Here is a 20,704-nt window from a genome sequence, read left to right as displayed (position 1 = left end):
GGGGGTGGGGTTCAGGCTGGGGGGCGGTGACACGCTGGAGGGGGGCGGTGACACGCTGGGCGGGGGCGGTGCCACGCTGGGGGGGGCGGTGCCACGCGGGGGGGCGGTGCCACGCTGGGGGGCGGTGCCACGCTGGCGGGGCGGTGCCACGCGGGGGGGGCGGTGCCACGCTGGGGGGCGGTGCCACGCTGGCGGGGCGGTGCCACGCTGGCGGGGCGGTGCCACGCTGGCGGGGGCGGTGCCGCGCTGGGGGGGGCGGTGCCACGCTGGGGGGCGGTGCCACGCTGGGGGGGCGGTACCACGCTGGGGGGGGCGGTGCCACGCTGGGGGGGGCGGTGCCACGCTGGGGGGGCGGTGCCACGCTGGGGGGGGCGGTGCCACGCTGGGGGGGGCGGTGCCACGCTGGGGGGGGGGGCGGTGCCACGCTGGGGGGGCGGTGCCACGCTGGGGGGGCGGTGCCACGCTGGGGGGGGCGGTGTCACGCTGGGGGGGCGGTGCCACGCTGGGGGGGCGGTGCCACGCTGGGGAGGGCGGTGCCACGCTGGGGGGGCGGTGCCACGCTGGGGGGGGCGGTGACACGCTGGAGGGGGGCGGTGACACGCTGGAGGGGGGCGGTGACACGCTGGAGGGGGGCGGTGACACGCTGGAGGGGGACGGAGCCACGCTGGAGGGGGACGGAGCCACGCTGAGGGGGCGGTGCCACGCCGGGGGTACGGTGACACGCCGGGGGGGCGGTGCCTGCGTTGTCACCTCACTCTCAGCTTTCCATTGGGTTTTATTCCCCTCCAAGACAACACGTTGAGTTCTGAGCAGCTGAGGAGCCCTGGGGAACACCTGTACAGAAATGTTCCTCCAAGAGCTGTCAGAAAAACGTTCGTTCCGCCAGCAGGCAGCTCTGGCTTCAGAGCAAAAGCCTTCTGTGATCATTCTGTTTAGCTCAGCACCAGCTGCAGCCGTCGGTATTACCAAACTACACAGTAATGGCCTCCTCCCGGTGCCCTCCCGGTCCCAACAGTTTCCCCCCACCAAAGGACTGGCAGAGAACTGGAAGCGACTGGGAAGCAGATCCGGGCTAGGGCGCAGGCGCCGGATCCATAGCGACGCTCGAGTCAAGCTCTCCGCTCTCCCCCTAAGAATTTTCGAGCATTCAGCGCAGTTAGGCTGCAGAAATTAGCTCCCCCGGGGCGGCACACGCCGCGGCACGGCTGCACTGCCGGCCGTTGCACACCGGGTGGCAGCACTGAGCACCTCCCTGGGCGTGGGCAGCAGCCGGGCCCCCACGTGGGTTTTATTTTCCAATGCTAAAAGCCTTTTAGAAGCAGAGAGGGCAGACAGGGGTCGTTTCCAAAGCTTTCTTACGCACCAGTCACTCCAAGCCCTCCCTCTCCAGCTGCAAACCAGAGGTTTGCCTCCGCCTCGCCTCACCCCAGTACTTACACTTTTAAAGATAGTGTGGTCCCCTCGGAGAATTTTCAGCACTTTAGGGGGGGGCCCCCAGCCCTCGCTCACCTGCTCCTCTGCTGCAGCAGCCCCCTGCCCCACGTGGCAGAACCAGCCCACCCACAATCCCCCCACTCCCTTTGATTCGCCCCCAAAAAGGCACAAAATAAAGCAAACTGCCCAGCCAGCACCTCCTGCCTTTCACAGCAAGGACTGAACATTGCAGCTTTGGCCAAGACTATCAGCCCAAAGGAAGGCCTGGCCCCTGAGGAACTAAATGCAAGTGAACTATCTGACACCACCACAGTCCTGTGAATGTTGCAAAGCAGTAGTGCATGCAGTATAATAATTCGAAAGTTAAGGGCTGCTCAAGCTTTACACAAAGTATCCTATTCAGTTTTGGGTTCCACTTAACACAAAGTAAAAGTATAAAAGGTCAGAGGGAAAGCCAACTCTACCTCTGAACTACAGCAAGAAATACTGGAATCAAGGGGCCCTTTCTTCTGCTACTAATAGATGAAGAGAACATGAAAACTGATGGGCTAAACCAACAGGGCAAGATTAGAATAACTAGTAGAGAGAACGGAAGATACAAAGCTTCAACTACATCTGTTTAGCAACGACTCCTACCAGATAACTTCCATGCCATAACTTTACTGAATTCAAACAAGCCAGCTGGCGAAGCGTCTCGCTCACAGGCGGCCGACGAGGACACGCGCAGAAGGAAGAGGCGAGGGAACAAGTCCTGAGCTTTGCTGCAGGCTGTCCTGCGGCTTCCCCTACCGACTCTTTCCCGTACACCACCGCAGAATGAGTTGGGTGAATTTTGTCTCAAACCCATTAAACCCTTTGGTGGTTTCAGCTTCCCGAGGATGTGTCGGCACAAGTCCTTGTCGGGGCACCGCAAACAGGGAGAGACAAAGCTCCGAGATCCAGGAAGAGGACGGCTGAGCAGACACTTCTAAAAGAGAGAAACTTCATCAGCTGAACCTCACACTTCTCCCAGCTTTGCAACAGCAAAGAACTTTGTGAACAACACAGTGGTGCTCCTAAGGAGGTCACCAGCTTGCAAGTTACAGGAGAAATAAAAACCTTTTTATTACAGAAGCACTGGCAAAAATTTACGGACAGGAACAGCAGACGAGCAAATTCTGCGATTGAGCTAACGACAGACATCAGGCCTAGGATCTGGCTACCCTGACAAAGGATGCCAACAGGACAGAGTGAGGCCTCAGCAGCACTCCCAAAAAGCCCCACAGAGAGCCACAGGCTCTGGCCCGTGCCCCACCTACGGGCCGGCCCTCCTGGCAGCAGCGCAACACCACCTCTTCAGGAGCCCAGGGACTGACCTCAGCCCCCTAAGGGCCAGGCAAGGTTGGTTCCTGTTAGCTGCCTAAAGCAGCCTCCCCAGCCCTGCTTACAGGGACCTTGGGCTGCTGCTGGGGACAGAAGGGGGAATGGAGGGCTCCACAACTCGTCACACAGACCCCAAGTACAGGGCTGTTAAGCTGACAGGGTGCCAAGGGAACAGGCTGCCATGAAGGCACAGACCCAGGCCCTGAACTACAGGGTGGGTCACCTTGCCGCAGCAACACGACCCAGCGGCTTCGCTGTGTCCGACGAATAAAAGGAGGAAGTTCCACAGGAACAGAAGGGAAAACCTTTTCACTGTGTGTGCCAGAGCCCTGGAGCAGGCTGCCCAGAGAGTTAGTGGAGTCTCTGGAGACATTCAAAACCTGCCCCAGGTGATCCTGCACTGGCACAGGGGTTGGACCGGATGCTATTTTGGGGTCCCTTCCAACCCCTAACACTCAGTGATTCTGTGATTAGCTATGCTGGTGACAGAGTCTCACTGAGTGGTCTTTAAAATGTTTTTCTTTTCTTTCAGCCTAGGAGTTTCATATTTAAATATACCTTCTGCTCTGTCTTCCCCCTTCCTTCTTCCATCTTGCGTCTAAAAACTAGGAGAGCTTGATGAGGTGTATCCTGGGCGTCCCAATGTAACACATCTCAATTGCATACATGGATTTTGTAATCTTTTGCCCCATTGCTTGCACAGGGTGGATTAAGTTCATTACTTAGAGCTTGTCAGGACAGCTGTTGAAGTGTCCTGTGCAATGCAGGAGGAGTTGAATCCCATAGGAAACCACATTACTGTGCTTTGTCAGCCTGGTTATGGTCAGAAACCTCCTTCATTTTTTTTTCTCTTAAACAGACATATCACATGAGTCCCCAGAATTAATTTGCCTCTTCTCATAATTATTTCTTTAAAACTGTCTTAGAAGTGTCTCTGTCCTTCCCTCTCCCTCTCTCTAGATACTGGCCTCCTGAGCCCATGGCAGACTTGCACAGAGCTACTGCGAGCACCACTCTGCACGGCCTCTGGGGGGCTTTCAAGCACAGGCACCCCTGGAGAATCCAAACCTAACCTTGCAGCTGGCCTTAGAGCTCCTCTTTGGAAAACTGTCGCTGCCAGGGCCCACAAACCCAACATCCTCTGTCAGCAACCTGGATGTAAGAGCTGAAAAGTGTCAACAGAAATTGTACTTGGACACCTCAGGAAGATCCTTCAATGAAAGAGCTGGCTCCTCCTGAAGGGCAAGTATGAATGGAGCATTCAAAGTACCACACTTCAGAGCCTCCTACTTGCTAGCACTAAGACAATTGTTCATGTAGAACGACTGGCCACTCACTTCAACAAACCCCACAGAACTGGCTCCTATCAACTCTCCAGAAGACACTGCTGCACTAGCTTGGCTGCCTGACCGGCTCAGTTCAGGTGGCTTAGGATCTCACAGCGGGTACCACAAGAACTGAGGGGACTGCAATCTTTGCAGCTTCAACTTTCCTTCTCTGCTACTTCTTTTTTCAGATGGATTTTTTTTCAAAGGGACTGCTGGACAGCAGAACAGGATGGATGGCCGGGCCCCAAGAGCGGTGGGGAACAGAGTTAAACCCAGCCGGTGGCCGGCCGGGCACAAGTGGTGTTCCCCAGGACACCCCTTGTGAGAGAGTGAGTCCAGAGAAGGGCCACAAAGCTGGTGAGGGGTCTGGATAACAAGCCTTATGAGGAGTGGCTGAAGGAACTGGGACTGTTTAATGTGCAGAAGAGGAAGCTGAGGGAATTATGGTGTGGTCTGGCTTCAGCTCTCAACTACTTCCACGTTGAGCAAGGACAGCTTGTACTCACAGAAGGCACTGGCTGCTTGGGTTCAAGGTTCCTGCAGAGCTCAGGCTATCTCTCTTCATTAGTGAGGTCGTCCTGTCACCTAGGCAGAGAGAAGAAAATGCAGCTATGAAATTAGACCACTGGAATCGTGAGACTCGTTCTGTGTGCGACTCCAGGAGAATCCAAACCTAACCTTGGAGCTGCCCTGAAGAGCTCCTCTTTGGAAAAGTCTCGCTGCCGGGCCCCACAAACCCCACACCCTCTGTCAGCAAACCGGATGTACGAGCTGAAGAGTGTCGACAGAAACTGTACGTGGACAGCTCAGGAAGATCCTGCCAGTCCCAGCACACCAGACCTGGAATGATCAAAGAAAGTCCGTTAACATCTCTCTGTGTGTCTGCTCATAGCTTGACGAGAACCCCCCAACTCCTTCAGGACCCCCCCAGATTCCCCAACTTAGATGCCCACAAAACCCCTTTGGAGGCACCCAAACCCCCCATCTCATACGCCCAGCTCCATTTTAGGTACCCCCAGACGCTTCTAATGTCCCCAGACCCGCTGGTAGACCAGCCCAGAACCCCCTGACACTATCCCAGACCCTTTCAGGGGGCTCCACACCCCTTCTAGAGGCCCACAAAACCCCTTCACACGCCAAAAGAAACCTTTACCTGCCTCCAAACCCCATTTGGGGGCCACTCAGACCCCTTAGCAGCGGGTGGCAGCAACCAAGTCTGTTGCTCTCACCAATGAACCCAGGATGTTAGGAAGAAGGTCTTCATAGAATAGAATAGAGCAGGTTGAAAGAGAGATTGGCCTTTGGAATGTGCTGCCCAGGGAGGTGGTGGAGTCACCATCACTGGGAGTGTTTAGAAAGAGACTGGATGAGGCACTCAGTGCCATGGTTTAGTTGATTGGAATGGGATGGAATGGACCAGGTTGGAAGAGACCTTCAAGATCATCATGTCCAACCTATCATCCAACACCACCTAATCAACTAAACCATGCAACCAAGCACCCTATCCAGTCTCCTCCTGAACACCTCCAAAGATGGTGACTCCACCACCTCCCTGGGCAGCCCATTCCAATGGGCAATCACTCTCTCTGTGCAGAACCTCTTCCTAACCTCTAGCCTAAACCTCCCCTGGCACAGCTTGAGACTGTGTCCTCTTGTTCTGGTGCTGCTTGCCTGGAAGAAGAGACCAACCCCCACCTGGCTACAACCTCCCTTCAGGGAGTCGTAGAAAGCAAGAAGGTCTCCCCTGAGCCTCCTCTTCTCCAGGCTAAGCAACCCCAGCTCCCTCAGCCTCTCCTCACAGGCCTGTGCTCCAAACCCCTCCCCAGCTTTGTTGCCCTTCTCCGGACACCTTCCAGCAACTCAACGTCTTGCTTAAACGGAGGGGCCCAGAACTGGACACGGGACTCAAGGTGTGCCCTAACCAGTGCCAAGTGCAGGGGCAGAATGACCTCCCTGCTCCTGCTGGCCACTCTGATCCTGATATTGGCCAGGTTGCCAGTGGCCTTCTTGGCCACCCGGGCACGCTGCTGGTCACGACCAGAAGACAGGGATCGGAAGAGTCTTTGGCCAAGCTGTAAGCCTCTTCCTAACATCCAGCCTAAACCTCCCCTGGCACAGCTTGAGACTGTGTCCTCTTGTTCTGGTGCTGCTTGCCTGGGAGAAGAGACCAACCCCCACCCGGCTACAACCAGAACTGAGGGGACTGCAATCTTTGCAGCTTCAGCTTTCCTTCTCTGCTACTTCCTTTTTCAGATGGATTTTTTTTCCATAGCGACCACCGGGACGCTGCCCCCCTGGCGCGAGCAGAGCCGGGCTAGGGCGCAGGCGCCGGATCCATAGCGACACTCGAGTCAAGCTCTCCGCTCTCCGCTCTTCCCTTAAGAATTTTCGAGCATTCGGCGCAGTTAGGCTGCAGAAATTAGCTCCCACGGGGCGGCACACGCCGCGGCACGGCTGCACTGCGGCCATTACACACAGGGTTGAGCACTGAGCTCCCACGGGGCGCTATACGCCGCGGCACGGCTGCACTGACGGCCATTACACACAGGGTGGCAGCATTGAGCTCCCACGGGGCCTCTGGGTACGGTTGATGCAGCAGCCGCCACCCCCGCAGAGCCCCACCGGCCAAGCCCGGACACGCCCCCCCCCCCCCCCCAAAAGCCCCGCGCTGCCCCGCCGGTGGCCACCCCCCCAAGCCCCGCGCACCTCCAGCGGCTGCTATAGAGAAACCCCACAAAGCAGCAGAGACTGGCACTGACCTGGGACACAGCAGAAGAGCTGCAACCTCTACCAGCCACAACCCTGAAAGCATCTGGCGCCATGTTGTTGACGGCGGTGCCATGCTGGGGGGTGGGGTTCAGGCTGGGGGGCGGTGACACGCTGGAGGGGGGCGGTGACACGCTGGGGGGGGGGCGGTGCCACGCTGGGGGGGCGGTGCCACGCTGGGGGGGCGGTGCCACGCTGGGGGGGCGGTGCCACGCTGGGGGGGCGGTGCCACGCTGGGGGGGCGGTGCCGCGCTGGGGGGGCGGTGCCACGCTGGGGGGGGCGGTGACACGCTGGGGGGGCGGTGACACGCTGGGGGGGCGGTGCCACGCTGGGGGGGGGCGGTGCCACGCGGGGGGGCGGTGCCACGCTGGCGGGGCGGTTGCCGCGCTGGGGGGGCGGTGCCGCGCTGGGGGGGGCGGTGCCACGCTGGGGGGGCGGTGCCACGCTGGGGGGGGGCGGTGACACGCTGGAGGGGGGCGGTGACACGCTGGAGGGGGGCGGTGACACGCTGGAGGGGGGCGGTGACACGCTGGAGGGGGGGCGGAGCAACGCTGAGGGGGCGGTGCCACGCCGGGGGGACGGTGACACGCCGGGGGGACGGTGCCTGCGTTGTCACCTCACTCTCAGCTTTCCATGGGTTTTATTCCCCTCCAAGACAGCACGTTGAGTTCAGAGCAGCTGAGGAGCCCTGGGGAACACCTGTACAGAAATGTTCCTCCAAGAGCTGTCAGAAAAACGTTCGTTCCGCCAGCAGGCAGCTCTGGCTTCAGAGCAAAAGCCTTCTGTGATCATTCTGTTTAGCTCAGCACCAGCTGCAGCCGTCGGTATTACCAAACTACACAGTAATGGCCTCCTCCCGGTGCCCTCCCGGTCCCAACAGTTTCCCCCCACCAAAGGACTGGCAGAGAACTGGAAGCGACTGGGAAGCAGATCCGGGCTAGGGCGCAGGCGCCGGATCCATAGCGACGCTCGAGTCAAGCTCTCCGCTCTCCCCCTAAGAATTTTCGAGCATTCAGCGCAGTTAGGCTGCAAAAATTAGCTCCCCCGGGGCGGCACACGCCGCGGCACGGCTGCACTGCCGGCCGTTGCACACAGGGTTGAGCACTGAGCTCCCACGGGGCGCTATACGCCGCCGTACGGCTGCACTGCCGGCCATTACACACCGGGGGGCAGCATTGAGCTCCCCCGGGGCGGCACACGCCGCGGCACGGCTGCACTGCCGGCCATTACACACAGGGTGGCAGCATTGAGCTCCCACGGGGCCTCTGGGTACGGTTGAGGCAGCAGCCGCCACCCCCGCAGAGCCCCACCGGCCAAGCCCGGACACGCCCCCCCCCCCCCCCCCAAAAGCCCCGCGCTGCCCCGCCGGTGGCCACCCCCCCAAGCCCCGCGCACCTCCAGCGGCTGCTATAGAGAAACCCCACAAAGCAGCAGAGACTGGCACTGACCTGGGACACAGCAGAAGAGCTGCAACCTCTACCAGCCACAACCCTGAAAGCATCTGGCGCCATGTTGTTGACGGCGGTGCCATGCTGGGGGGTGGGGTTCAGGCTGGGGGGCGGTGACACGCTGGAGGGGGGCGGTGACACGCTGGGGGGGGCGGTGCCACGCTGGGGGGGCGGGGCCACGCTGGGGGGGCGGGGCCACGCTGGGGGGGCGGTGCCGCGCTGGGGGGGCGGTGCCACGCTGGGGGGGGCGGTGACACGCTGGGGGGGCGGTGACACGCTGGGGGGGGCGGTGCCACGCTGGGGGGGGGCGGTGCCACGCGGGGGGGCGGTGCCACGCTGGCGGGGCGGTGCCGCGCTGGGGGGGCGGTGCCGCGCTGGGGGGGGCGGTGCCACGCTGGGGGGGGCGGTGCCACGCTGGGGGGGCGGTGCCACGCTGGGGGGGGGCGGTGCCACGCTGGGGGGGGCGGTGCCACGCTGGGGGGGGGCGGTGCCACGCTGGGGGGGCGGTGCCACGCTGGGGGGGGGCGGTGACACGCTGGAGGGGGGCGGTGACACGCTGGAGGGGGGCGGTGACACGCTGGAGGGGGGCGGTGACACGCTGGAGGGGGGCGGAGCAACGCTGAGGGGGCGGTGCCACGCCGGGGGGACGGTGACACGCCGGGGGGACGGTGCCTGCGTTGTCACCTCACTCTCAGCTTTCCATGGGTTTTATTCCCCTCCAAGACAGCACGTTGAGTTCAGAGCAGCTGAGGAGCCCTGGGGAACACCTGTACAGAAATGTTCCTCCAAGAGCTGTCAGAAAAACGTTCGTTCCGCCAGCAGGCAGCTCTGGCTTCAGAGCAAAAGCCTTCTGTGATCATTCTGTTTAGCTCAGCACCAGCTGCAGCCGTCGGTATTACCAAACTACACAGTAATGGCCTCCTCCCGGTGCCCTCCCGGTCCCAACAGTTTCCCCCCACCAAAGGACTGGCAGAGAACTGGAAGCGACTGGGAAGCAGATCCGGGCTAGGGCGCAGGCGCCGGATCCATAGCGACGCTCGAGTCAAGCTCTCCGCTCTCCCCCTAAGAATTTTCGAGCATTCAGCGCAGTTAGGCTGCAGAAATTAGCTCCCCCGGGGCGGCACACGCCGCGGCACGGCTGCACTGCCGGCCGTTGCACACAGGGTTGAGCACTGAGCTCCCACGGGGCGCTATACGCCGCCGTACGGCTGCACTGCCGGCCATTACACACCGGGTGGCAGCATTGAGCTCCCCCGGGGCGGCACACGCCGCGGCACGGCTGCACTGCCGGCCATTACACACAGGGTGGCAGCATTGAGCTCCCACGGGGCCTCTGGGTACGGTTGAGGCAGCAGCCGCCACCCCCGCAGAGCCCCACCGGCCAAGCCCGGACACGCCCCCCCCCCCCCCCCCCAAAAGCCCCGCGCTGCCCCGCCGGTGGCCACCCCCCCAAGCCCCGCGCACCTCCAGCGGCTGCTATAGAGAAACCCCACAAAGCAGCAGAGACTGGCACTGACCTGGGACACAGCAGAAGAGCTGCAACCTCTACCAGCCACAACCCTGAAAGCATCTGGCGCCATGTTGTTGACGGCGGTGCCATGCTGGGGGGTGGGGTTCAGGCTGGGGGGCGGTGACACGCTGGAGGGGGGCGGTGACACGCTGGGCGGGGGCGGTGCCACGCTGGGGGGGCGGTGCCACGCGGGGGGGCGGTGCCACGCTGGGGGGCGGTGCCACGCTGGCGGGGCGGTGCCACGCGGGGGGGGCGGTGCCACGCTGGGGGGCGGTGCCACGCTGGCGGGGCGGTGCCACGCTGGCGGGGCGGTGCCACGCTGGCGGGGGCGGTGCCGCGCTGGGGGGGGGCGGTGCCACGCTGGGGGGCGGTGCCACGCTGGGGGGGCGGTACCACGCTGGGGGGGGCGGTGCCACGCTGGGGGGGGCGGTGCCACGCTGGGGGGGCGGTGCCACGCTGGGGGGGGCGGTGCCACGCTGGGGGGGGCGGTGCCACGCTGGGGGGGGGGGCGGTGCCACGCTGGGGGGGGCGGTGCCACGCTGGGGGGGCGGTGCCACGCTGGGGGGGGCGGTGTCACGCTGGGGGGGCGGTGCCACGCTGGGGGGGCGGTGCCACGCTGGGGAGGGCGGTGCCACGCTGGGGGGGCGGTGCCACGCTGGGGGGGCGGTGACACGCTGGAGGGGGGCGGTGACACGCTGGAGGGGGGCGGTGACACGCTGGAGGGGGGCGGTGACACGCTGGAGGGGGACGGAGCCACGCTGGAGGGGGACGGAGCCACGCTGAGGGGGCGGTGCCACGCCGGGGGTACGGTGACACGCCGGGGGGGGCGGTGCCTGCGTTGTCACCTCACTCTCAGCTTTCCATTGGGTTTTATTCCCCTCCAAGACAACACGTTGAGTTCTGAGCAGCTGAGGAGCCCTGGGGAACACCTGTACAGAAATGTTCCTCCAAGAGCTGTCAGAAAAACGTTCGTTCCGCCAGCAGGCAGCTCTGGCTTCAGAGCAAAAGCCTTCTGTGATCATTCTGTTTAGCTCAGCACCAGCTGCAGCCGTCGGTATTACCAAACTACACAGTAATGGCCTCCTCCCGGTGCCCTCCCGGTCCCAACAGTTTCCCCCCACCAAAGGACTGGCAGAGAACTGGAAGCGACTGGGAAGCAGATCCGGGCTAGGGCGCAGGCGCCGGATCCATAGCGACGCTCGAGTCAAGCTCTCCGCTCTCCCCCTAAGAATTTTCGAGCATTCAGCGCAGTTAGGCTGCAGAAATTAGCTCCCCCGGGGCGGCACACGCCGCGGCACGGCTGCACTGCCGGCCGTTGCACACCGGGTGGCAGCACTGAGCACCTCCCTGGGCGTGGGCAGCAGCCGGGCCCCCACGTGGGTTTTATTTTCCAATGCTAAAAGCCTTTTAGAAGCAGAGAGGGCAGACAGGGGTCGTTTCCAAAGCTTTCTTACGCACCAGTCACTCCAAGCCCTCCCTCTCCAGCTGCAAACCAGAGGTTTGCCTCCGCCTCGCCTCACCCCAGTACTTACACTTTTAAAGATAGTGTGGTCCCCTCGGAGAATTTTCAGCACTTTAGGGGGGGGCCCCCAGCCCTCGCTCACCTGCTCCTCTGCTGCAGCAGCCCCCTGCCCCACGTGGCAGAACCAGCCCACCCACAATCCCCCCACTCCCTTTGATTCGCCCCCAAAAAGGCACAAAATAAAGCAAACTGCCCAGCCAGCACCTCCTGCCTTTCACAGCAAGGACTGAACATTGCAGCTTTGGCCAAGACTATCAGCCCAAAGGAAGGCCTGGCCCCTGAGGAACTAAATGCAAGTGAACTATCTGACACCACCACAGTCCTGTGAATGTTGCAAAGCAGTAGTGCATGCAGTATAATAATTCGAAAGTTAAGGGCTGCTCAAGCTTTACACAAAGTATCCTATTCAGTTTTGGGTTCCACTTAACACAAAGTAAAAGTATAAAAGGTCAGAGGGAAAGCCAACTCTACCTCTGAACTACAGCAAGAAATACTGGAATCAAGGGGCCCTTTCTTCTGCTACTAATAGATGAAGAGAACATGAAAACTGATGGGCTAAACCAACAGGGCAAGATTAGAATAACTAGTAGAGAGAACGGAAGATACAAAGCTTCAACTACATCTGTTTAGCAACGACTCCTACCAGATAACTTCCATGCCATAACTTTACTGAATTCAAACAAGCCAGCTGGCGAAGCGTCTCGCTCACAGGCGGCCGACGAGGACACGCGCAGAAGGAAGAGGCGAGGGAACAAGTCCTGAGCTTTGCTGCAGGCTGTCCTGCGGCTTCCCCTACCGACTCTTTCCCGTACACCACCGCAGAATGAGTTGGGTGAATTTTGTCTCAAACCCATTAAACCCTTTGGTGGTTTCAGCTTCCCGAGGATGTGTCGGCACAAGTCCTTGTCGGGGCACCGCAAACAGGGAGAGACAAAGCTCCGAGATCCAGGAAGAGGACGGCTGAGCAGACACTTCTAAAAGAGAGAAACTTCATCAGCTGAACCTCACACTTCTCCCAGCTTTGCAACAGCAAAGAACTTTGTGAACAACACAGTGGTGCTCCTAAGGAGGTCACCAGCTTGCAAGTTACAGGAGAAATAAAAACCTTTTTATTACAGAAGCACTGGCAAAAATTTACGGACAGGAACAGCAGACGAGCAAATTCTGCGATTGAGCTAACGACAGACATCAGGCCTAGGATCTGGCTACCCTGACAAAGGATGCCAACAGGACAGAGTGAGGCCTCAGCAGCACTCCCAAAAAGCCCCACAGAGAGCCACAGGCTCTGGCCCGTGCCCCACCTACGGGCCGGCCCTCCTGGCAGCAGCGCAACACCACCTCTTCAGGAGCCCAGGGACTGACCTCAGCCCCCTAAGGGCCAGGCAAGGTTGGTTCCTGTTAGCTGCCTAAAGCAGCCTCCCCAGCCCTGCTTACAGGGACCTTGGGCTGCTGCTGGGGACAGAAGGGGGAATGGAGGGCTCCACAACTCGTCACACAGACCCCAAGTACAGGGCTGTTAAGCTGACAGGGTGCCAAGGGAACAGGCTGCCATGAAGGCACAGACCCAGGCCCTGAACTACAGGGTGGGTCACCTTGCCGCAGCAACACGACCCAGCGGCTTCGCTGTGTCCGACGAATAAAAGGAGGAAGTTCCACAGGAACAGAAGGGAAAACCTTTTCACTGTGTGTGCCAGAGCCCTGGAGCAGGCTGCCCAGAGAGTTAGTGGAGTCTCTGGAGACATTCAAAACCTGCCCCAGGTGATCCTGCACTGGCACAGGGGTTGGACCGGATGCTATTTTGGGGTCCCTTCCAACCCCTAACACTCAGTGATTCTGTGATTAGCTATGCTGGTGACAGAGTCTCACTGAGTGGTCTTTAAAATGTTTTTCTTTTCTTTCAGCCTAGGAGTTTCATATTTAAATATACCTTCTGCTCTGTCTTCCCCCTTCCTTCTTCCATCTTGCGTCTAAAAACTAGGAGAGCTTGATGAGGTGTATCCTGGGCGTCCCAATGTAACACATCTCAATTGCATACATGGATTTTGTAATCTTTTGCCCCATTGCTTGCACAGGGTGGATTAAGTTCATTACTTAGAGCTTGTCAGGACAGCTGTTGAAGTGTCCTGTGCAATGCAGGAGGAGTTGAATCCCATAGGAAACCACATTACTGTGCTTTGTCAGCCTGGTTATGGTCAGAAACCTCCTTCATTTTTTTTTCTCTTAAACAGACATATCACATGAGTCCCCAGAATTAATTTGCCTCTTCTCATAATTATTTCTTTAAAACTGTCTTAGAAGTGTCTCTGTCCTTCCCTCTCCCTCTCTCTAGATACTGGCCTCCTGAGCCCATGGCAGACTTGCACAGAGCTACTGCGAGCACCACTCTGCACGGCCTCTGGGGGGCTTTCAAGCACAGGCACCCCTGGAGAATCCAAACCTAACCTTGCAGCTGGCCTTAGAGCTCCTCTTTGGAAAACTGTCGCTGCCAGGGCCCACAAACCCAACATCCTCTGTCAGCAACCTGGATGTAAGAGCTGAAAAGTGTCAACAGAAATTGTACTTGGACACCTCAGGAAGATCCTTCAATGAAAGAGCTGGCTCCTCCTGAAGGGCAAGTATGAATGGAGCATTCAAAGTACCACACTTCAGAGCCTCCTACTTGCTAGCACTAAGACAATTGTTCATGTAGAACGACTGGCCACTCACTTCAACAAACCCCACAGAACTGGCTCCTATCAACTCTCCAGAAGACACTGCTGCACTAGCTTGGCTGCCTGACCGGCTCAGTTCAGGTGGCTTAGGATCTCACAGCGGGTACCACAAGAACTGAGGGGACTGCAATCTTTGCAGCTTCAACTTTCCTTCTCTGCTACTTCTTTTTTCAGATGGATTTTTTTTCAAAGGGACTGCTGGACAGCAGAACAGGATGGATGGCCGGGCCCCAAGAGCGGTGGGGAACAGAGTTAAACCCAGCCGGTGGCCGGCCGGGCACAAGTGGTGTTCCCCAGGACACCCCTTGTGAGAGAGTGAGTCCAGAGAACGGCCACAAAGCTGGTGAGGGGTCTGGATAACAAGCCTTATGAGGAGTGGCTGAAGGAACTGGGACTGTTTAATGTGCAGAAGAGGAAGCTGAGGGAATTATGGTGTGGTCTGGCTTCAGCTCTCAACTACTTCCACGTTGAGCAAGGACAGCTTGTACTCACAGAAGGCACTGGCTGCTTGGGTTCAAGGTTCCTGCAGAGCTCAGGCTATCTCTCTTCATTAGTGAGGTCGTCCTGTCACCTAGGCAGAGAGAAGAAAATGCAGCTATGAAATTAGACCACTGGAATCGTGAGACTCGTTCTGTGTGCGACTCCAGGAGAATCCAAACCTAACCTTGGAGCTGCCCTGAAGAGCTCCTCTTTGGAAAAGTCTCGCTGCCGGGCCCCACAAACCCCACACCCTCTGTCAGCAAACCGGATGTACGAGCTGAAGAGTGTCGACAGAAACTGTACGTGGACAGCTCAGGAAGATCCTGCCAGTCCCAGCACACCAGACCTGGAATGATCAAAGAAAGTCCGTTAACATCTCTCTGTGTGTCTGCTCATAGCTTGACGAGAACCCCCCAACTCCTTCAGGACCCCCCCAGATTCCCCAACTTAGATGCCCACAAAACCCCTTTGGAGGCACCCAAACCCCCCATCTCATACGCCCAGCTCCATTTTAGGTACCCCCAGACGCTTCTAATGTCCCCAGACCCGCTGGTAGACCAGCCCAGAACCCCCTGACACTATCCCAGACCCTTTCAGGGGGCTCCACACCCCTTCTAGAGGCCCACAAAACCCCTTCACACGCCAAAAGAAACCTTTACCTGCCTCCAAACCCCATTTGGGGGCCACTCAGACCCCTTAGCAGCGGGTGGCAGCAACCAAGTCTGTTGCTCTCACCAATGAACCCAGGATGTTAGGAAGAAGGTCTTCATAGAATAGAATAGAGCAGGTTGAAAGAGAGATTGGCCTTTGGAATGTGCTGCCCAGGGAGGTGGTGGAGTCACCATCACTGGGAGTGTTTAGAAAGAGACTGGATGAGGCACTCAGTGCCATGGTTTAGTTGATTGGAATGGGATGGAATGGACCAGGTTGGAAGAGACCTTCAAGATCATCGTGTCCAACCTATCATCCAACACCACCTAATCAACTAAACCATGCAACCAAGCACCCTATCCAGTCTCCTCCTGAACACCTCCAAAGATGGTGACTCCACCACCTCCCTGGGCAGCCCATTCCAATGGGCAATCACTCTCTCTGTGCAGAACCTCTTCCTAACCTCTAGCCTAAACCTCCCCTGGCACAGCTTGAGACTGTGTCCTCTTGTTCTGGTGCTGCTTGCCTGGAAGAAGAGACCAACCCCCACCTGGCTACAACCTCCCTTCAGGGAGTCGTAGAAAGCAAGAAGGTCTCCCCTGAGCCTCCTCTTCTCCAGGCTAAGCAACCCCAGCTCCCTCAGCCTCTCCTCACAGGCCTGTGCTCCAAACCCCTCCCCAGCTTTGTTGCCCTTCTCCGGACACCTTCCAGCAACTCAACGTCTTGCTTAAACGGAGGGGCCCAGAACTGGACACGGGACTCAAGGTGTGCCCTAACCAGTGCCAAGTGCAGGGGCAGAATGACCTCCCTGCTCCTGCTGGCCACTCTGATCCTGATATTGGCCAGGTTGCCAGTGGCCTTCTTGGCCACCCGGGCACGCTGCTGGTCACGACCAGAAGACAGGGATCGGAAGAGTCTTTGGCCAAGCTGTAAGCCTCTTCCTAACATCCAGCCTAAACCTCCCCTGGCACAGCTTGAGACTGTGTCCTCTTGTTCTGGTGCTGCTTGCCTGGGAGAAGAGACCAACCCCCACCCGGCTACAACCAGAACTGAGGGGACTGCAATCTTTGCAGCTTCAGCTTTCCTTCTCTGCTACTTCCTTTTTCAGATGGATTTTTTTTCCATAGCGACCACCGGGACGCTGCCCCCCTGGCGCGAGCAGAGCCGGGCTAGGGCGCAGGCGCCGGATCCATAGCGACACTCGAGTCAAGCTCTCCGCTCTCCGCTCTTCCCTTAAGAATTTTCGAGCATTCGGCGCAGTTAGGCTGCAGAAATTAGCTCCCACGGGGCGGCACACGCCGCGGCACGGCTGCACTGCGGCCATTACACACAGGGTTGAGCACTGAGCTCCCACGGGGCGCTATACGCCGCGGCACGGCTGCACTGACGGCCATTACACACAGGGTGGCAGCATTGAGCTCCCACGGGGCCTCTGGGTACGGTTGATGCAGCAGCCGCCACCCCCGCAGAGCCCCACCGGCCAAGCCCGGACACGCCCCCCCCCCCCCCCCAAAAGCCCCGCGCTGCCCCGCCGGTGGCCACCCCCCCAAGCCCCGCGCACCTCCAGCGGCTGCTATAGAGAAACCCCACAAAGCAGCAGAGACTGGCACTGACCTGGGACACAGCAGAAGAGCTGCAACCTCTACCAGCCACAACCCTGAAAGCATCTGGCGCCATGTTGTTGACGGCGGTGCCATGCTGGGGGGTGGGGTTCAGGCTGGGGGGCGGTGACACGCTGGAGGGGGGCGGTGACACGCTGGGGGGGGGCGGTGCCACGCTGGGGGGGCGGTGCCACGCTGGGGGGGCGGTGCCACGCTGGGGGGGCGGTGCCACGCTGGGGGGGCGGTGCCGCGCTGGGGGGGCGGTGCCACGCTGGGGGGGGCGGTGACACGCTGGGGGGGCGGTGACACGCTGGGGGGGCGGTGCCACGCTGGGGGGGGGCGGTGCCACGCGGGGGGGCGGTGCCACGCTGGCGGGGGCGGTGCCGCGCTGGGGGGGGCGGTGCCGCGCTGGGGGGGGGCGGTGCCACGCTGGGGGGGCGGTGCCACGCTGGGGGGGGCGGTGCCACGCTGGGGGGGGCGGTGCCACGCTGGGGGGGCGGTGCCACGCTGGGGGGGGCGGTGACACGCTGGAGGGGGGCGGTGACACGCTGGAGGGGGGCGGTGACACGCTGGAGGGGGGCGGTGACACGCTGGAGGGGGGCGGAGCAACGCTGAGGGGGCGGTGCCACGCCGGGGGGACGGTGACACGCCGGGGGGACGGTGCCTGCGTTGTCACCTCACTCTCAGCTTTCCATGGGTTTTATTCCCCTCCAAGACAGCACGTTGAGTTCAGAGCAGCTGAGGAGCCCTGGGGAACACCTGTACAGAAATGTTCCTCCAAGAGCTGTCAGAAAAACGTTCGTTCCGCCAGCAGGCAGCTCTGGCTTCAGAGCAAAAGCCTTCTGTGATCATTCTGTTTAGCTCAGCACCAGCTGCAGCCGTCGGTATTACCAAACTACACAGTAATGGCCTCCTCCCGGTGCCCTCCCGGTCCCAACAGTTTCCCCCCACCAAAGGACTGGCAGAGAACTGGAAGCGACTGGGAAGCAGATCCGGGCTAGGGCGCAGGCGCCGGATCCATAGCGACGCTCGAGTCAAGCTCTCCGCTCTCCCCCTAAGAATTTTCGAGCATTCAGCGCAGTTAGGCTGCAGAAATTAGCTCCCCCGGGGCGGCACACGCCGCGGCACGGCTGCACTGCCGGCCGTTGCACACAGGGTTGAGCACTGAGCTCCCACGGGGCGCTATACGCCGCCGTACGGCTGCACTGCCGGCCATTACACACCGGGGGGCAGCATTGAGCTCCCCCGGGGCGGCACACGCCGCGGCACGGCTGCACTGCCGGCCATTACACACAGGGTGGCAGCATTGAGCTCCCACGGGGCCTCTGGGTACGGTTGAGGCAGCAGCCGCCACCCCCGCAGAGCCCCACCGGCCAAGCCCGGACACGCCCCCCCCCCCCCCCCCCAAAAGCCCCGCGCTGCCCCGCCGGTGGCCACCCCCCCAAGCCCCGCGCACCTCCAGCGGCTGCTATAGAGAAACCCCACAAAGCAGCAGAGACTGGCACTGACCTGGGACACAGCAGAAGAGCTGCAACCTCTACCAGCCACAACCCTGAAAGCATCTGGCGCCATGTTGTTGACGGCGGTGCCATGCTGGGGGGTGGGGTTCAGGCTGGGGGGCGGTGACACGCTGGAGGGGGGCGGTGACACGCTGGGCGGGGGCGGTGACACGCTGGCCGGGGGCGGTGACACGCTGGCCGGGGGCGGTGCCACGCTGGGGGGGCGGTGCCACGCGGGGGGGCGGTGCCACGCTGGCGGGGCGGTGCCACGCTGGCGGGGCGGTGCCACGCTGGCGGGGCGGTGCCACGCTGGCGGGGGCGGTGCCGCGCTGGGGGGGGCGGTGCCACGCCGGGGGGACGGTGACACGCCGGGGGGGCGGTGCCTGCGTTGTCACCTCACTCTCAGCTTTCCATTGGGTTTTATTCCCCTCCAAGACAACACGTTGAGTTCTGAGCAGCTGAGGAGCCCTGGGGAACACCTGTACAGAAATGTTCCTCCAAGAGCTGTCAGAAAAACGTTCGTTCCGCCAGCAGGCAGCTCTGGCTTCAGAGCAAAAGCCTTCTGTGATCATTCTGTTTAGCTCAGCACCAGCTGCAGCCGTCGGTATTACCAAACTACACAGTAATGGCCTCCTCCCGGTGCCCTCCCGGTCCCAACAGTTTCCCCCCACCAAAGGACTGGCAGAGAACTGGAAGCGACTGGGAAGCAGATCCGGGCTAGGGCGCAGGCGCCGGATCCATAGCGACGCTCGAGTCAAGCTCTCCGCTCTCCCCCTAAGAATTTTCGAGCATTCAGCGCAGTTAGGCTGCAGAAATTAGCTCCCCCGGGGCGGCACACGCCGCGGCACGGCTGCACTGCCGGCCGTTGCACACCGGGTGGCAGCACTGAGCACCTCCCTGGGCGTGGGCAGCAGCCGGGCCCCCACGTGGGTTTTATTTTCCAATGCTAAAAGCCTTTTAGAAGCAGAGAGGGCAGACAGGGGTCGTTTCCAAAGCTTTCTTACGCACCAGTCACTCCAAGCCCTCCCTCTCCAGCTGCAAACCAGAGGTTTGCCTCCGCCTCGCCTCACCCCAGTACTTACACTTTTAAAGATAGTGTGGTCCCCTCGGAGAATTTTCAGCACTTTAGGGGGGGGCCCCCAGCCCTCGCTCACCTGCTCCTCTGCTGCAGCAGCCCCCTGCCCCACGTGGCAGAACCAGCCCACCCACAATCCCCCCACTCCCTTTGATTCGCCCCCAAAAAGGCACAAAATAAAGCAAACTGCCCAGCCAGCACCTCCTGCCTTTCACAGCAAGGACTGAACATTGCAGCTTTGGCCAAGACTATCAGCCCAAAGGAAGGCCTGGCCCCTGAGGAACTAAATGCAAGTGAACTATCTGACACCACCACAGTCCTGTGAATGTTGCAAAGCAGTAGTGCATGCAGTATAATAATTCGAAAGTTAAGGGCTGCTCAAGCTTTACACAAAGTATCCTATTCAGTTTTGGGTTCCACTTAACACAAAGTAAAAGTATAAAAGGTCAGAGGGAAAGCCAACTCTACCTCTGAACTACAGCAAGAAATACTGGAATCAAGGGGCCCTTTCTTCTGCTACTAATAGATGAAGAGAACATGAAAACTGATGGGCTAAACCAACAGGGCAAGATTAGAATAACTAGTAGAGAGAACGGAAGATACAAAGCTTCAACTACATCTGTTTAGCAACGACTCCTACCAGATAACTTCCATGCCATAACTTTACTGAATTCAAACAAGCCAGCTGGCGAAGCGTCTCGCTCACAGGCGGCCGACGAGGACACGCGCAGAAGGAAGAGGCGAGGGAACAAGTCCTGAGCTTTGCTGCAGGCTGTCCTGCGGCTTCCCCTACCGACTCTTTCCCGTACACCACCGCAGAATGAGTTGGGTGAATTTTGTCTCAAACCCATTAAACCCTTTGGTGGTTTCAGCTTCCCGAGGATGTGTCGGCACAAGTCCTTGTCGGGGCACCGCAAACAGGGAGAGACAAAGCTCCGAGATCCAGGAAGAGGACGGCTGAGCAGACACTTCTAAAAGAGAGAAACTTCATCAGCTGAACCTCACACTTCTCCCAGCTTTGCAACAGCAAAGAACTTTGTGAACAACACAGTGGTGCTCCTAAGGAGGTCACCAGCTTGCAAGTTACAGGAGAAATAAAAACCTTTTTATTACAGAAGCACTGGCAAAAATTTACGGACAGGAACAGCAGACGAGCAAATTCTGCGATTGAGCTAACGACAGACATCAGGCCTAGGATCTGGCTACCCTGACAAAGGATGCCAACAGGACAGAGTGAGGCCTCAGCAGCACTCCCAAAAAGCCCCACAGAGAGCCACAGGCTCTGGCCCGTGCCCCACCTACGGGCCGGCCCTCCT

General features: G+C 59.9%; 1 long non-coding RNA gene across 7 annotated transcripts in view; it reads right to left on the bottom strand.

The window, feature by feature from the left end:
* Positions 1-20,704, bottom strand: part of LOC137453359 (uncharacterized) — a 49,374-nt gene that overhangs the window by 23,213 nt on the left and 5,457 nt on the right. For 3 of the 7 annotated variants that reach the window (XR_010990336.1, XR_010990337.1, XR_010990339.1), the window contains exons 5-8: positions 14,747-14,908; positions 14,575-14,653; positions 4,803-4,964; positions 4,631-4,709 (exon numbers count right to left, since the gene is read on the bottom strand). This is a non-coding gene — a long non-coding RNA (uncharacterized lncRNA). Of the gene's footprint in view, positions 1-4,630; positions 4,710-4,802; positions 4,965-6,883; positions 6,996-14,574; positions 14,654-14,746; positions 14,909-16,827; positions 16,940-20,704 lie in introns of those variants that run through there. The other 4 variants (XR_010990338.1, XR_010990340.1, XR_010990341.1 and 1 more) reach the window with 4 other exon arrangements.

This window comes from Melanerpes formicivorus, unplaced genomic scaffold (genome assembly GCF_026170545.1).
Source record: "Melanerpes formicivorus ecotype bairdi unplaced genomic scaffold, bMelFor1.0.p_v2 SCAF_65, whole genome shotgun sequence".
Classification (NCBI taxonomy): Eukaryota; Metazoa; Chordata; class Aves; order Piciformes; family Picidae; genus Melanerpes; species Melanerpes formicivorus.
Note: the sequence above shows the minus strand (reverse complement) of the source record. Positions and strands in the feature narration are given on the sequence as shown.